At 39.5% G+C, this 18,506-nt stretch overlaps 1 protein-coding gene and 1 long non-coding RNA gene across 2 annotated transcripts in view; both read left to right on the forward strand.

Annotated features, from left to right (window-relative positions):
• LOC110599386 (uncharacterized) overlaps nt 1-6,535 on the forward strand; it is a 73,048-nt gene extending 66,513 nt beyond the window's left edge. Inside the window, exons 3-4 of the long non-coding RNA XR_002485325.3 lie at nt 4,053-4,154; nt 6,379-6,535. This is a non-coding gene — a long non-coding RNA (uncharacterized LOC110599386). The remainder of the gene's footprint in view (nt 1-4,052; nt 4,155-6,378) is intronic.
• Nucleotides 1-18,506, forward strand: part of Xkr6 (XK related 6) — a 270,046-nt gene that overhangs the window by 67,640 nt on the left and 183,900 nt on the right. The window lies entirely within an intron of this gene.

The following is an 18,506-nucleotide window of genomic DNA, read 5'->3' on the forward strand; positions in this document are numbered from 1 at the left end:
CAAGAATACGAGAGTACATTTTTATTTGCTTTGTGTAAAAATCCCTGTGTTTAACTGATGTTTTGGGCTAATTCAGCACCACTCAGATCATCCTGTGGCTACTGGGATTAAAAAGTCTGCCAAGAACTGAAATACCTACCTTTTGTTCTGTGTCCCCACACTTTTGATGATCCCTGTCAGTCTGCTGGCATTTCATTTTGGAGTGGGTTTCTTTTAGTTTTGAGTGGTTTTGAAAGTGTGTTCATATAGTTACTGGTCATCTTTTTCCCCTTGGTGAATTATCTGTAGTTGTTGCACATATTTCATTGGTTGTTTGCCTTGTTTTGGCAAATTCTAAAAACTCTTGTCTTTATTAATATTGGCTACAAGTATTTTTCTCAGTTTGTTTTGTTTTTATGTATTTTTTTGTTATGGTATTCTACCTTTAAAAAAAAAACAATTATATCCTTTTTTGACTTCTAGGTTTAACATCATTGTTAAACTCCTTCCTGTGCTTCAAAAGGTATTTTTGAACATTTTACCCATGTTTTATTCAAGTATTTTTATTTATTTATTTTACTTTAAATGTGCTGTGTTTGAAACATACTTTGGCTTAAGCAGTAGGGTTGTCTTCCAAATGGCTAGCTATTTGTTTCGATGCCAGTTTCTGAGCCCTCTGTCTTACTCCCACAGAATTCTTAAATTTGAGGTTTTTCTGACTGGTGAATGTGTTGGGCTTAATGTCGTATACAGATGGCAAGGTGAATGTTGAGTTAGTCTCCCACATAAGGTAAGAAAGCTGCTGGCTTCTGCTTGGATGAGGAGCCAAGGAAGGACTGTGTCAGCTGCGGCATGGGGCAGGGGCTAGCTCTGTTCATTTTTTGGAGAATGTGGTTGACATTGTATTCAGTGTATGTTGAAATAAGAATTGTTTTTATAGAAATTCCATTCTATTATTTGTCAAATTTAGAAGTAACTCATTAGAATTTCTTGATCTTGTCAGGTGGAAGACTTCATCACACCACTCCTTGTAAAACCCAATGGAGGTTTTGCTTACTGTAACCGAAGGCTGTGGGTAGAGATGTGAGCTGAAGGGGGTCTTCCAGACAGCACTGCTTCACCACAGGCCCCTACCAGAGTGCAGCTGGGGAAAGCTCTGGAACTGAAACTTGTCTCCTGGAATTGCCACAGTATTTGTCATTGTGGACTGTGGCTCACTTTGAGCAAAACACAAAGTGGTTGGAATATAGTTTAGCTGTGACTGTAGCAGGGATGAGGCTGGTAGGTCTGAGGGGAGATGGGAGCTCTGGGAAGCACTTGGAGCCTCTAGTATGGTGTCAGTATGACCCAAGAAGAACTGTAGCTTAAACCGTAGGCTCTCTGTTGGTGAGGATATTGGGGTTTTGGAGTAAGCAAATGTTAAAGTAATGATGATGAACATTTATGGCAACTATTATGCCTACAAACAATAAGTGGTGTTGAAGATGTGGGGAAAAGGCACTCTTACATACTGCTGGTGGGACTGCAAACTGGTGCAGCCAATATGGAAAGCAGTATGGAGATTCCTTGGAAAATTGGGAAGGGACCCATCATCTGACCCAGCTATCCCTCTCCTTGGTCTGTACCCAAAGGACTTAAAAACAGCATACTACAGGGACACAGCCACATCAATGTTTATAGCAGCACAATTCACAATAGCTAATAGGAAAACTGTGGAACCAACCTAGATGCCATTTAGTAGATGAATACATAAAAAAATGTGGCATATATGCACATTGGAATTATACTCAGCAATAAAAGAGAATAAAATCATGGCATTTGCAGGTAAATGGATGGAGTTAGAGAAGATAATGTGAAGTTAGGCAATCCCCAGAAAACAAATGCCAAATGTTTTCTTTGATATAAGGGAGTTGATTCATAGTGGGATAGGGAGAGGGAGCATGGGAGGAATAGACAAACTCTAGATAGGGCAGAGGGGTGGGAGGGGAAGGGAGGGGGCAGGGGATAATTAATGATGGTTGACTGTGATGATCATTATTATCCAAAGTACATGTATGAAGACACAAATTGATATGACTATACTGTGTATACAACCAGAGATATGAAAAATTGAGCTTTATATATGTACTAAGAATTGTAATGCATTCCAATGTTATGTATAAATAAAAATAAATAAATAAAAAAGCTTAAAGTAGAAAAAGTCGTGTTAAGGCCTACAGAGGTAACATGCCTGCCCTTTTTACTTCATTACATTTTCTCAAAAATGTACTGCAGACAGAAAGGGCTCAGCGAGCACTTGGTGAAGGAAGAGGAATTGGATGTTTGCTTTAAATAAAACCAGCGTAGTTTCAAATTTTCCTTGCTTAAAATTTGAGTATATTGGAGTGTAAAACTTGTAGAATCTCCACAAGAATATCAGTAGGAAATGAACACCTCAAGCTCTGATTTGATTAAAACCATGAGATGATCAGAACCTAGATAGGATTCTTCACAGTTCTTCATCATTTTAGATACTTTAGCATAAATTACAGTATATTAATTTAAAGCACAGTTCCTGAGATTTATGACTTCAAAGTTGAAACATATGGCTTTGTAATATTTGTTTAGATACTGAAATTAGTTGGATTTCCTAAAAAAATTCTGAAAGAAAAACTAACTTACAAATGTGTTTATTACATTGAAGATGGGACCAAATTGAATCAGGAGCATAAATTTGATGTTTTATAACAATGTGTTATATCCTGGCAAAATTAAAGAATTTCATTGGTATACATAAACTCAGCAGAGAAATGAATAATAATCAGTGTTTATGAATTATAATTAATGGATATTTGTGAATGATATAAAAATCTATAAGATATTTGTCTTCATTTTACTCTACTCAGGGCCAATTCTTTTTTTTTTTTTTTAAAGAGTGAGAGAGGATAGAGAGAGAGAATTTTTAATATTTATTTATTTTTTGTTCTCGGCGGACACAACATCTTTGTTGGTATGTGGTGCTGAGGATCGAACCCGGGCTGCACGCATGCCAGGCGAGCGCGCTACCGCTTGAGCCACATCCCCAGCCCCCTAGGGCCAATTCTTTAAGTGTAACTTTGGTAGAAGAATCTTTGAGTTTAAATTAGATTTTCGTTTGAATGGAATACTGTAGTAGTAAGTGATTTTTGAAAGTTCTTGGCTGATTTAACCTTTCAAAATAGCCTGAGGCATTATGTTTGGGATCAAAACTACCAGCATTCTTTAAATAAGGAGTTGACGTTCAGGATTAATAATACGATTTGAAAACATAAACTTGGCACCAAAGAGGTCCATTATCGACAGCATAAAGGTTCAGGGTTCTCGGTGGACTTTACTTTCAGAGTCTACAGACTGTCCTGTTTAGGCTTACAAAGGTAACATGTCTGCCCTTTTGCCTTCCTACCTCTGGTGGAAACAGCTCACCTGGTAGCTGATACGTGAGGCACACAGTTATGCGGACACCAAGGCTGCAGTCTTGTAGGCCAGGTTGGAGTCCCCCATCTGTTGTGCTGCGTTTAACTTGTAGCACTTGTTTCCTATTGGTGAATGAGTGAGTGTCTTTCTTTGGATTATTGCAGAAGCAGGTTAATTATCACACACTTTGGAGCATTGCTATTGGAACTGGAATTCTGAATACACAAAAACATGTTTCTTCAGATCATGTATTTGGTATGGCTCAATGTTGTACTTTCTTGACTTGGTTTGCATCTATAGGAGAGGAGTGAAATTGCTGTTTTAACTTCATTACCTTCATTAGTGTTATTGTTATATTTGACTATAAAAAATAAATAAATGTGCCATAATCCCAGGAAGTGAATAAAATACTGCTCTAGCTTTATGGACCCAACTTGAAATTAAATTATCATTATTATTCCCAACAGCCAGCAGAATAAAAGGGACATCTTTCCATTTAAAATAGGATTTTGACTGTGGAATTATGTATATTTTCATTTTTCTGGGATTAAAAAATGGCTTCCGATATTTTATAATTTAGTGTCATGTTAGAAATTTCATTTCATGATCATTTGTTCATTCACATGTATTTTTATTTTTAGCTCTAAGCGAAAGACATGAGGCCTCAGCCTGAAATGAGGTGTGGTTTTGAGGTCATCCGAAGTGTGCGGTCGCCTCGTCCTGAAACCACTCCACACAGAATGGTAATGGCAAAACTTGAAAGAGAGAGAGAGGGGCCTTCACTCTTCTATGTCTGTTCCCTGTCCCACTTCCTTCCTTTCTAAGACTTAACAATATTTAAAGGTAGGGATAAAGGGCATTAAATAACATACTGACATATCCTAGCTAAACTGGTTCAAAATTTTAATAGTAAAATTAATATCATAAATCCCCAAGCTAATCAAACCTTTTGGAGTTGTTTAAACATATTTTTAAGTGAGATTTTGAGCTACTTAAATAGCAGAAAAATATTTACCACATGAAAATAATCTGAGTCAGTAGGAATTTATGGATTGAAAAGTTTTTTTCTTTGAAAACCAGTAGGATTTACTCTTAAACAAAAGCTGATCTTGTCTCAATAAAATTTTCAGATTCGAAAATATGGATTCTTGCCATAATGCTCTTTTCCTGTGTAAGAATATTGATGTCTTAAGCATGTGTGTGTGTTTGTTTTTACTTTTCAAATCATAAAGTGATCATTGAGAATGTTAGTTATGTCAGTTAACTTTGCTTTAATTATTTTACATATATCCATAACTGTTTTAATTAATGCAGATTTAAAATGATACCCTTTATAGTTGAAGGTAGTAAACTTTTTTTTGTTTTGTTTTGTTATGGTAAAACTTACTTGGGGCATGTCTTAATTATTAAGTCTATTCTGAATGCCAGTGTTCTGTTAAATACATTAAGGTAGCAGTGCTTACAAAACCAGCACTAGGTGTAACTATTGTAGGAGTAGAATTTCAATAAGGTTCTTTGCTCAAATGCAGATTTTATACTGAGCCATTAGTACAGATGGGGGTTCTTTATTTCATTTCCTGTATTACATGTAACAGCATTGATAGCAAAATAGCATCACAAATTGACTTCTGTTTACTCTAAATTGTGCATTTGTTTAACTAGATGAGATGCTGAGAAAATTAAATTTTGGCCCTGTCTGAAGGGCTATACAGAAGGCAAATTCTAAATTCTGTTCAGACAGTATTTTTATTTCTTAAAAAGTCATGTTTATTTTCATGCTTTCTTCTTAGAGGTTGTCACTATAGTTCTGTACATTCCCTCATTACTCCACAGTATTTTCTTACCCCCCCTAATCCTAGATGTTGAGTATGACTTAAAATTTAGGAAATATGTCCTGTTTCTTCATGTATGTGACTTGCTATAATGATAGGCAGAATTGTTCACATGCACTGAGAAAAAAACTATTGGGTGCTCAGCCACAGAAGCCTGGGTGCTGTTGGGTTACCTAGGAGTGCTCTCAGCTTGTGTTCATGGGCCAGCCTTGCCTTCTTCTAAAGAAGAAAGTCCTTTGTTTTATCATCACTCCTATAATTATCTACTTCTCCTGGACATATGAACTCTGAACTCTTGGTTTTCTGTAGGGTAGAAGCTGATCTAAGTAGTTTTCTCTTTCTTTTTTCTTTTTTTGGTATTAGGGATTGAACCTAGGGGGCTGTCTGCTACTGAGCTAATACCTGTTTTTATTTTTTATTTTGAGACTCTGTAAGTTGCTCAAGCTGGCCTCAAACTTGCATTCCCCCAACTTGCAGTCCTCCTGTTTCAGCCTCCTGAGTCACTGGGATTGTACACTCAGGCCCACCACACCCAGTAGTAGCATGGTCTTTAAGTAGAAGAGTTTTTCATATGATTTGTTTTTCTGTATTAATAGTGTCTTAATAAGAAACAATTACAGCTGTCTTTTTGGAAATTCTGATTTTTTTCTATTTACCCAAAGTTTTTTCCTTTTTCATAAAAAGTCTTAACTAGATTGGACCTTTTTGAGGCTAGAAGAATATTGAAGAACATCTTTCTTATTTCAATACTAACCACTGTTATTGGCAAAAAAAAAAAAGTAGTTTATAACGACATGAATAAGAATGAAATCTATAACTTGATTTAAGTATCTGGATGTCTTTCACCATAATAGCTTTTAAAAGTAAAGATAGAACTAATGCCACTTTAAAGCCTGAAATTGTATATGTGAAAAATCTTTAACCGAGTAAATACTGGATAAATAATTAGTGTGTATGCATATAGTTTAATATTTGCTTTACATAAACTTACTAATAGTAGATTTAAAAGGTTCTAAGTGTAAAATGAGAAAAAGCATTAACATTAAATGTTTCAAAAATTATAAAAGTAAGTACCTTTCTGAGAAAATCTTTTCCTTTGACACTGTTTAATTTTTTTCCCTTTTTTGTTTTTTAGGTTTGCAATTTTTTTTGGTGATGGCATGTTCAGAATCTTGGATCCTTAAATTGACCATATTGGAAATACTTAGGAACCTTGGAAGTTAATGTTGTTTTTGAATCTATAAATGACTTACTAGGTGAATTAGTAGATTTAATAAAAGTATATAAAAGAAGTTTGTTCCTGTAAGTCGGCCTGATGTCTCATACTCTGGAGATAGTGGTCTTTTCTCAGCCTGGGGCATCATGGGCCTCCTGTTTTCCCACGCAGTTTATGGCAATCATCACACAACTGTTGGGTTAGCTTGTTTTCTTTTGCATCTGTCTGCCTTGCAGCAGGAAGTTACTTAGATCAGAGATAATTACTGATAAAGGATAAAGAAGAGAAAAAAGAAGTGAAATGACTATCCTAAAAGTGGTAATCATAAAATTTAAACCTGAAATTGTCCCAGTATGGTCAAGAATACACAGATCTACCCAAGTTATTCACAGAGACATTTCTAGCAGATGCTGCCAATTTGCAATATTAGCATCGTGTAAGGAGGGGGGAAAAGAGCTATGGTTTTTCACCTCCTCCCTTTCACTTCTCGGGTGAATGAATTAGTAGAAAGCAAAGTGGCTGAAAGGTAGGCAATGTAAGTTCAAAGGAAAAAGAAAAACAACTGAATCTTCGGGGAGGATTAGTTCCTTTCAGGGACCTATGGAACACATTTCCTGTTTCTAGCTGTGGACCCAGGTGTGGACACGGGTATTCTTGGGGCAGATGGAGAACTGTTGCTGGGTGCCATTCTTGGTGGTTGTCTTTTACCAACTTCTTCGGTTCCTGCTGGGATTAAAGGACTCTGGGAATGTTCTGGAACAGTAACTTTGACAGACAGGTTTTCTTAAGATTTCTTTTAGAAGGCTTTTAGAAGCTAAAGGGCTTTTCCATTACTGTTCCCCTCCCCACCTTTGTTTTGCTTTGTTATAAGGAAAATTGACTGATGTATATTTAATAGAAGGAACATTGAGAACATTCGTTTTTTTTTAAAGCCACGTTACGTTTTAATATAAAACAACTGGCATTTTAAAATCTCTCCATCTGTGATACTTTTGTCAATTCTAGCCACACTATTGACTGGGCTTCGGCATTTGATATACCCAGAAAGAATTAGCCAGGCTAGAAAATCATGGTCCCCCCTGGAATGAATGTTTTAAAAACCTTAAATTCTGAAAACTGTGACTACAGATGAAAGAGACCCAAGAGGGTGAAAAAATTAAGAGTCTGACAATAAAGAGTGTGGGTAGGGCCGGGGTAGATTTTGTGGAGGTGACCTAGAGTGCACTGGAGGAGGAGGTCATGTGGCAAGGTGGGGCTGGGGTGGTGGGGGCAGGGGCCATCCTCTGTTCTTCAGGTAGCTCCACTAGTGTGCTGCAGTATTGTAAGGATAGTGATATGGAAATAAACAGGTGCATTACCTAACAGTGAGTTTGATTTTGTTCTGGTGTGTTCCAAATGGTGATGTGACTCAAAAGATTAGCTTAACTTCAAGTAAATATCATAAATATTAAAGAAAATGTTTCTAGTTAAGTTCCTGTTGTACAGCTTAATAAAATAGACAACTAAGCATAGAGGAGAACGAAGCCATGTAAATAGTTGTGGTTGATGGTTGCTTCCTAGAAACTTAATAAAACATTCAGTTTTATGATTCACATTTTAGTATTCAGATTTTAGGTTGACCTCATTGTGCTATGGGAGTAGTTTAGTTGTCCATGGAAGTCCATAGCCTGCACATTCCTCAGCAGTTCAGAGATCTGGCTCCGTTTGCCCAAGGAGAAACAAAACTCTACTATGTGCCCAGGAAGCTAGAGAAAGTGAGCAGAAGCAATGGCCCTATGCAATGGAAGTGTTAGATCAGCTCCTCCTGGAAATCTGAAAGCATGGCTCCTGTTTTAGTCAGTCTTTTCTCCTCTGTGACCAAAAGACATGACAAAAACAATTCTAGAGAGGGAAGGATTTATTTGGTAATCACAGTTTCAGAGGTCTCAGTCCATAGATGGCCAGCTGTTAGCCAGAGGTGAGGCAGAACATCAAGGTGGAAGGGCCTGGTGAGGAAGGCAGCTCAGGACATGATAATCAGCATGACTTACCAAGGACAAAGTATAAACCCCAAAGGCATGCCCCCTGTGACTCCCCTCGGCCAGCCACACCCTACCTGCCTACAGTTCCCACCCAGTGAATCCAGTCAGGTGGATCAGTGCCTGATCAGGGTAAGGCTCTCACAACCCAGTCATTCCACCTCTCCGTTTTCTGAACTCTGGGGGACACCTCACATCCTAATCTTGGCTCTTTTCCCTGAGACTGCAGCACAGACATGGCATTTTGTGTGGTTCCTGTCCATGCAGGACATACCTTTGACTGCCTGTCAGGAAGCCCTGATCTGAAAGATTGTCCTCCCTTTACTTCTGCCCTTGCTTCAACTTTGCTCTCCCACTGTCGGTAGTTCTCTGTCACCTTGGAGTGGGATGTCCACCCTGGAAGGTTGTCGATTGCCTCTCCAAACAGCTCCTGCTCTGAGTTGAGAACTTCATAAAGAAATGGACCAGAACTCTCTGCAGAGGCTGCCCCCATTTAGGCATGTTCAAACTAGAGCCCAAGGCTTATACATAGTGATGCCTCTTGCTGGAGAAGGTTTTGTTTCACAGTAAGTGAAATATTGTTTTTAAAATGAGCATGCTTTTTCCCTAGAAATTCTGGTTATTATGAATTCTTTCTCCCTAAGTGTGAATTTTTCTCATATCTTGGGTGTAAAATGTGTACTTGAAGCTATAATAGTGGCTAGAAATTTGAGATACATTGTTTTGTGACTTTTAAATTTGTAGCACATTTTCAGGAAAATAGTCAAGGTTTCCAGATTCCATTTTATTCCTTTCAGATTTTGTGAATGTCTGATTATCTCTGAATTTTATTAATTCATTTATAAGTTTAGGAAAGACTATCTTCAGTTAGAAAAATATTTCAACACAAAGGTCCATTTGAACAGCTTCACAGTGAAATCGCAGACCATCTGCTTGTTATGTCATTCAGGGACTTTCCTGCAAAATTCAGCTTCACTCAGAAGGTCATCCTTGGAAAACGAAGAAGTCTGAAGAGTCTCTGCTCTTGAGATAAGTGAAGAGAAGGGCGTGTGTCCTCAGGGTAACAGTGCAACATATCCTGGAAGCATCTTGGACGGCATCACTGTTGGTACGTGAGGCAAGACTTGACTTTCATTTACGAATTGGACCTACAAGGTGTAAGCTAATCTATATAACAGATTTAATGTACACAAAATACAACCTTCACCCCAAAACATTTCTGTCAGTACAGTCTGTTGTTAATAACCCACACTGGTAGAGGGGAGCCTGGATCAGACAACTTAACTGAAGTCAGACAACATTCAGGATTTGAAGGTGTTTTTGTAGTTCATTTTAGCATACAGTGTTTGGGATTCTACACATGTGCCTTACAATTTTCTGTCCCCAGAGAGAGGGACCCGAGAGAGGAGCTCAAATTGATCCATGCTTCAGATACCCATTTTACTGGGGAGAAAACATCAAGAAAACATCAAGCACAAGATTCTAAAATAGGGTGGAGTCCTGTGACATTTCTTCTGCTTACACTTTCCAAGTAAATTTATTACATTTACTTCTAGCTCTTCAGAATGATGCCCAGTTTTAGTCACTGCCTTGGACCATCCAGGTCAGTCTTCCCTCCTGTGGTCAGGTGTTATTCTGCTGAAGATGAGAGCTTTTCAGCTGCTTCATTGTCAGAATGTGCCTACTGCCTTTTATTCTACCTCCCTTCCTATGGGGAGTAGACTTGTTCAAGTCATAGGTGTCTTTGGCCTCTAAGGTTTGCCTGTAATAATTCATGGATTCTAAATGTGGTCTTTTGGTTGTGCTGTTGAGGTGGTCTCCATGGGACAATTGCTCTTCTCTGGGCATGGCTCGGGGTGATTTCCAGCCTTTCCTTCCAATCACTTCATTCTCCTCAGGCTGGGAGGGGGTCTTAGCACGCCCCAGGGGTGGGAGGATGCAGAGCTACTCTGGAAGCTGGCTAGCTCCTCCGTCAGTTAAGGAGATAGCTGAAGAAAGCCACCATTTACCTCAGGTGCTTTAAAAACACATGTGCAGGGAAGGCCAAGGTTTTAGGCCCACATGAACCCACATTGAATCTGCATTGTCTGTTCAGGTGTGTCTTACTTTAAAACAATTACAATAATAACAACCCTTTAAAAAAATCGTCACATACCACTGATTAAGATACTGAATTTTTTCTTGTAGTTTTCAGAAACATTGCAGATGTGTTTTGTGTAAGAGAATATATTGTATATAATAATTTTCTGACTCTTGCTCTAATAAAAATTAAATTGTCTATTCAAAACTTAATAGTTTTATTTTTGAGAAAATTTTAAAGCATGACTATTTTTACTTTTCATTCTCAGAAGCTTGTATGTGTGGTGTGCATGCGTCACATAATCAGGCTCCATCTCTTTTCTCCAGTGAGAGTCTCTGAACTGTTCTGAGCACTGTATGGTAGGGGGACCCCAAGGCATATCAGGCTTTTCTATGTGAGTAGCAGAAACTTTGTTCTAATGAAGTAGCTTGTACTTGAGTTTTAATAAGGATCTTTTTTGTTTAAAATATGCACACGAAGTAAAGGAAAGGAAATAGACAAAAACATCTACAAATAAGTCAATCTAAATCAGGGTCCGGAGCTAGTCTCCCTAAAGTTAACAGTGCTAGTGAGTCAGTAGGCATGGCAGGGACGAGGGTGGGGATGGGGGCTCCCTTCTGGAATCAGCGGCGGCGTGGGCAGTGTGTTCGCTGTGTGCTGTGTGTCTGAAGCCAACGTCAGGAGACCTTGGCTACTGAAAGTTCACCCCATAGCTCTGGCATAATTGGTGGTGGTGGTGGAGGAGTGTCCCTTTGCAGTAAAACAGGGACAAGGTAGGGACTTCAGACATTATTTTTGATAGAAAAATTCCTTTGTACTTTATGCCCTTTTCTTAGCTATATGTCCTCATTTTGTAAAATTAAGTTTATAGTCCTGAGTTCTCTAAAGGTACTTTTAAATTATTTTATTGGTCTGTAAAATCAAAAAGCTGAGCACAACTCTTTTCTTGGAACTATAAATATTAGCATGTTGAAGTCTTGGTTCTCTTCAAGGACCTATTAATTGTTGTTTACCCCATACCCCATACTCATAGGACACTAGTTAGAGAGTCTGAGAACAGTTCGGTGAGACAATTACTTCAGCCCTGCTGTATATTGGGAGTCATGGTTTTAAAAATCTGACATGGTAGCCGTTAAAAGGACAACTAGCACTATTCTGTTTCTGTCAACTCTTGACCAGGGACCTCCTATAAATCTCTCAGATTACCAGTATTTATGCAAACATGCACTACAATACAGACTTCCAGGAAATCACTTATACTACCTTGCTGATAATTTTCTGACCTGCAAAATAGTCATCAACCTATAAAAAAGTTGTACAACAATCAATGACCAAAAATGATGCAGTGGTTATAATTTGTATCATTTTTATTTCTGCTCATCTATAATACCAAGTTTAAGACTAACACTAGATATCATTGTCTTGTGTGACTAGACCACTTGTATCACTTAGCTTAAAGAACTGGCAAAAAGCCTCTGAAGGGAGGAGATGTCAGGGATGAATCTGTGATAGGTTCAAGTGATGTGGTCACCTTCATCTTCCCCATGGAAAGAGATTTTCTATAAATATTTAAATAATAACCAGTTTTCATATCTTGTCCTCTTAGGGCAAGCCAGTGCTTACATGATTTGTCATTGTTCTTATATATGATTTGTCAAGGAGTGAAGACATTGGGATATTTTTCCTTGGGTTCCTCAAGAGTAGGGTTGGTGTCCTTCCTAAGTGCTTGTGGGCAGGACATTAAAAGGAAGTCTGTGGTCCCTAGTCTGGTGTACCTCCCTTTCCTCTGGGATGTTGCTCAGTAGGGACAGCTTGCCCTATTCTTTGTTGTTTCCTTAGAGACTTCTTAGGGGTCCCAACATTGGATTATTAAACCCTGGACTATGGGTAATTGGGCAGAAGCCTGCTTTCTGTGTTCACTGGGAGTTAAGCAAGAATGAAATTGCTAAATAAGATGAAATTAGCTGGAGGGTATTTGAGACTCCATGTGCAGGTGACTCCCCATCCTTTCTTATGGGTGGATGAACATCTGTGGGGGCTTTTGAGTGTCACAATACTAGAAGGCAGAGTTTGCAGTTAAAATTAGATTTGGATGAAATATTTTGAAATTTCTCAATTTTGCAGCATAGGAAGATGATAAATTGATACATATTGACATAGCCAGAAACGATAATCCTTGTGGAGTTTGGGAAGAGGTTCTGCTCGGTTTTGATGACACAGCTATAAGCAGGCATCTCAGTCTTTTCTCCTTCCAATATCTCTGTCTTGTTCCAAAGCAAATTGTATTTTTGGTTAAATGACCTGAGGTTTTCCCTAGAAATTGGATTTTCCTTTAGCTCTTGATTGGTTCTCAGTGGCCTGGTAGGCACCGTGTCAGCTTAGAAATTCATGTGACAGAATGGATTATTATGCAATTTTAAGAGCCCCATTTGTGGAGTCTTCTGGAGCATATTAAAATATTGAAGACATTGTAGGATAGTTTTTCTGCTTTGAGAAATGAGAAAGTACTTAATGACTGGGCCCAGTGTAGGCTTAATGTGCAACTCTGGGCTTGCTTGGGCTGCATCCACAGTTCCTGTTTGGCCTGATTCAACAGGTCTCTAGCTGAATGGCAAGACGGAATTTCTGAGCAGTTCAATTTCTTGACAATCTAAAAAGTTTAAGGCAGGTATTGGAGCATTGCTTTATTTCCCATACACACACACACACACACACACACACATATATATATATATATATATATATATATATATTTTAAATAAAAACATTTTTCCAGAATTACTAAACATTTTCTCCCTTCGATCTCTCAATAACTGTTTTCCCAAAGTACAGATGAATTCTTTTTCTTGTAAAGGTGATCTGCTTTGTACAGTTTTCAGATGATGTGGAAAAATAAAAAGAACTAAGTTTACTGCCTCACTACTGTTACTACTCCAGTCCTCACCATTGTACACTGCTTTGCTGTCAGTGGCTTGCGGTGCACATTGTCCATGTTAACAGCATCCTTTCAATGGCTGTGCTGTGTGGATGGAACAACTCCCTATTGCTGGAAATTAAGGGTTTACAATTTCTGTTATTTGGGTTCTTTCCAGTTTTTGAGTCTTAAAAACTCAGTTTCATTGACTATCCTTCTGTATAATTTCTACATTCACCCAATTATCTCCTTGTTATAAATTATAGACTCTTCAAAAATTGGGATGTCTATATCTGAGATGCACAATACTGGAATTAGTTCTGTGAGGTGATGTCTTTTTGAGCATTTTGGGTATGTGCTCAAATCACCCAAGCAGCAACTTCTCCCTTCAGGTCCGCATGGTATGTTGCAGGATGGGTGTGGAGGATGGATGGCAGCCTTTCCTGCACCACTTGCCCCAGTACTTGTTGCAGATAAAGGTCGTCTGCAGCCAGGTATTAGGTACTGACTCCAAGACTAACGACCAAGATTTAGAGTCTAAAATGATGAGTGCGAGTCATAGGAAACAGAAAACAGAACTTTCTGGCTTCCTCCCATGAAACTGCTTTGATTCCCAATTCTACTTGTCTAATTAGGCAGATCAAAGAGACACGTACTTTGGAGAAGTGGAAGTTCTGGTGCATTTCTCAGTCTAGCCAGTCTTAACAGAGGGCCAGATGTAAACGGCAGTTCATTCTCGTTGCATGAGGGAAGATACCTTCTGGAAGGTATCTGATGGGATCTGCACACTTAGGGTTGCTTGGCGTCTTCTCTCCTTGTGTGTGCCCCAGCCAGTCTTGGGTCTTAAGATCTCTGGATGGTTTCTAGGCTAAATCACTGGCCACTGAAAGTGAGTAGAAGCCAAAGCCTTGTAAGGACTCCATGTCCCACTGTGGAAGGCTTGGCTTCAGTTGAAGTCATTAATTCTATTCTCATAAAAATGAGCTCCACTTGAAAACAAGCTATACCCATTCCTCCTCCACCCTCCTCCTCCACCCCCCCCCCACTGCCTTAACATTTGTTGCTCACAAGCCTTGCTCCCTGGTGTCCCTTATACCTCTGAAATGCTGAAACGTCCTCAGAGAAACATTCTCTGACCAACCCATGTGAAGTAGCACCTCTGGCACTATCTCTGTTTCCTTGTAGCTGTCACAACCTGGTCACAACCTGTCATACATTTGTTCTCTGCACTAAAATATAAGCTCAGAGAAAGCAGGTTCTTTTTTTAGTTTGTGGCTATTTCCTCAAGACCTAGAGAAATCCCTAATGTTACTCATTGAGTCTCTGTTACTTGACTACGAATCAAGTCCAATGCCTCCAGCCGAAGAATTGTGAAGAAACTTGAGATTTTAGAGGATATGGATTTGCAGGAGAGCAGCACCTACCTCTGACTGAGGAGGGGCTGCCCTGTCCATCAGTGCCAGGCCTCCCTCTCTGTCCTCTGTCTGAAGCCAGGGCCTAAAATTCCTCATTTGGATGTTGACATGTGATGGTGAGGAACATTGTGTAAGCATTTGTGGGGACTGGTCCAGTTGACATTTGTGGAGTAACAGCCACGGTGCTGGGCATTATGTGGGGAACCAGAGTCACATAAGTTGCCTGGTCAGAGTTGCCAAGCTGATGCCTCCTTGAAGTGAGAATGTAGGGGACAGGATTGCCCAGCTGCAACCCCCAGGCCAGACATAGGAGCTCTGACGGAGGGAAGCTGTGTTCATTGGGACAGAATCATGTGGAGCCTGGCTGCTTGTGGGGAGGCATCAGCCTGGGTTGCGCTCCTGATCTTGGTTAGAGGAGGGCAGAGAAAGGAGAAGTGAACCCACCTAAGGGTGCTTGGGAGCTCCCAGAGCTCTGAAAGGAGGAGGGAACTCAGCCCCACTAGTAAGATCTCATGATTCCCTTTCTACTGTAGACCTCTGTGGTCTCAATTCAGAACCTAATGTTTAAAAGTATATTTGTGGGGAATATTCCAGAAAGTTCCAAGACCCAGAAAGCCTATTGAAAACCAACTTTTAAAACAACAAAATCTGTATTTTTCTTCTTTTTCCCTCCCTTTTGTAAGATGAGAGCCGAAAGAAGAGACAGAATAGCTTCTGTTTCTCTAAGAATATGAATAGACTAAAAGGAAACAGGATTCCTAAGGGGATCTCACTTATGCAAGCAATACATTATTCAAAAATAAATTCTTCAAATACTCCAAAGAGGTCCCTTGAACTTTTCTGTAAGGAATGAATATTTAATTGAAAACAGAAGCGTAGTGCAAACACGCATGAGCATGCTATCCTAACCTATGGAGACAGCTTTCCGGCCTAGTTCTGATGAGATTTGATTTCTGTCCTAGCTGAAATTACCAAAATGTCGTGCTATAGTGTGCTGACACAGAAGGTTCTGAGCAAAAGGCACACACAACATTAGTAGCATCAGGAAAAACCCTGATGACAGTAGGACCCCACGGTTATGCTGTCCACTGGGTCCTATTGCCTATGCACCAGCTCTTAGAAATCATGCTACAGGGATTGACAGATTCCTCCTGCCCAGTCTTCACATTGTCATCTGGGAATTTAGTTCAGTTGCAGAGCCTGATTTGGTCATTCCTCCCTTAACCCCCTTGAAGGGAAGCCCCACTGCTGCTCCACTGGCTGTGTGGCAGTGGTGGCAAGTCCCAGCTTGCCAAGGCCTTGGGCATGCATAGATTTCATGGAAACTTTGAGACTGCCCTGGGAGTTGGGCAGTGCTGGTGTGACCTACTTTTTTTACCCATTACAAAATTAGCGAGGCAGATGGCCAGAGTGTGTGCTAGGATCCAGAGTTCGACTCGTGGAGTGCTTACGTTGAACCAGTTCTGACCTGGTTATTGCATCATGGGGCAGGGGCGAAACTAAAATGGTAGTTTTGGAAACACAAAGGGAAAATACAGAAATATTCTATTATTAGAATTGTGTCTTTTGAGGGTTTAAAAGTAAGAGCTAGTGGGCTAAGGACATGTAAAGTTTGCATGGGAGTTTTAGACTTGCCATTTTTAGGCAACAGGACAACGCATAAGCTGAGCGTCCTACTCGTGGCAAACTTCAAAGATGGTCTTTGGGGAAAGCTGGTTCCACTTGAGCATAGGCAGCCTTCCCCCTTCCAGATGGAAACAACCTGAGAGCTCCGTAGTGTTGGTGGATGGAGTGCCATGCTGTCAGATGACCCAGAGGACATGAGATTACCTGCAGGTAGACTCAGCCTCAGAATTGGCAGATCAGCAAGGTTTTAGTGTGAAGTCTGGGTGATGTTCAGTGAGGTCTTGTGCGTATTCTTCAGATGGTATGTGCTGAGAAATAGCTTAATGTTACAAAACAAGGAACCACAAGGAACCAAAGACTGGCTTGGACATGAAGGGTGGTGCTGTGGACTGGTCCCTGGTCCCTGGTCCCTGTTGTCCTGACTTTTGGCTCTTGTGTAGATATTTTCCCTCATTTGTACCTTAGCTTTATCATAGTTTTTAGCATTCAGAAAATTTTGCAATTTTATTTAGACCAAAAATTTAAGCTTTTATTTTGTGCTTGTTTCTGCTTTTATGTCTAAAAATGTTTTCCCATTTCTGAAATAAAATGACTACTTAAATTTATTTTTAATTGTAGACTTAATTGGAAGACAGTGGAATTACTGGTTGGCAGCAAGTGTTTTGAGAAAAAATACACCCCTTAATTAAATTTGGTAGAGTCTTAACCAGATGTGTATATCAGAATCACCTGTCTGTCTGAGCTTTGAAAAATTCCCAATGCCAGGGTCACATCACAGATTCACTGGATTGTTTTGTAAAAATACCTTACACAAGTCTACAGGTTTACAAAGGATCCAGTTGTAGGTGATTTTTTTTTCTGTTATTGCTTGATTTACACACTAGTTTTTGTTAGTATAGTGGGTATGTTTGTCATAATCGTTACCATTTGTTAACAATGAGAATTAGAGCACTGTTCTCACTTCCATGTGGGAGAGATTCCAAAACTGTGTGCACCCAGGAATGGGGGTGCTCCCTGCAAAATTGTGCTGTTCTCCGAAAGTACCAGTCTCACAGATGGCATCCTTTGATGTGCCTGTGCTTATTTCTGAGTTCTACAGTTGAGTCTCATTTCTGCCTTATGTGCTACTACACTGTAGCAAGAAGCTTAAAAAAAACAACAAAATTTAGAATATACAGTGTATTTATTAATGCTTTATATTTGTATAATATTTTGTACCAAAAATCATTGCTCTTTGTTGCAAACAGTAGTGTCTCATGTGAATTGGCATATGGAACTAGTTGATTTTTGCAACTTGGGAAAAGAAAGATAAAAAATTGTCATTTATATCTCTGTACAAATCCAACTGTGTTCATCAGTTAAGACTGAAAGCACATTTCTAGTTTTCTGGCCTGGGGTTTCAGATGTGCTCATTCAAGACTGTATAAGGCAGTTTGCCTGTGAACCAGCTGATTGATTTGAGTGTCTGCCTGGTAAGCAGCATTCTTTTCTGAAGGAGCAGCCAGTGGCCTATAACAGACAAGAAGGAAGTACAGGCAGACCTTGACTTTGGGCATGTAACAGATGTCCCTGAACCTCAGAAATGATGAAGTTGATGATGACAGTGACAACTGGCCTCCTCTTCAGGCTGTGGGGGAGTTTACATCTGGAGTGTTTCCTTTCGTCTCCCACCCTGCCGGAGGCAGGTGACTTGAGTGGGGTGTTTCAGTGTGAGGAAGGTGGACAGAGTCCCTAAAAGAGGTTCTTTTCTGTTTTTTAGGTCCTCTGATCAGTCTGGGAGAGTTGTTATATACACCCCAAACACAAATAATACAAAGGTCCTGACTTACAAAGTGCTAAATTTTGTGTCACTAATGAGAAATTTATTACTTATATGAAAATGTAAAATGAGAGAGGCATTGCCTGAAATAGTTATTACAGTATTTTTATATCATTTTAATGTGAAAAATACTTACACCCAGATTTGAGTGCATTTTTGATAATTTCAAGAAGAA

This window comes from Ictidomys tridecemlineatus, chromosome 14, assembly GCF_052094955.1.
Source record: "Ictidomys tridecemlineatus isolate mIctTri1 chromosome 14, mIctTri1.hap1, whole genome shotgun sequence".
NCBI classification, from domain to species: Eukaryota; Metazoa; Chordata; class Mammalia; order Rodentia; family Sciuridae; genus Ictidomys; species Ictidomys tridecemlineatus.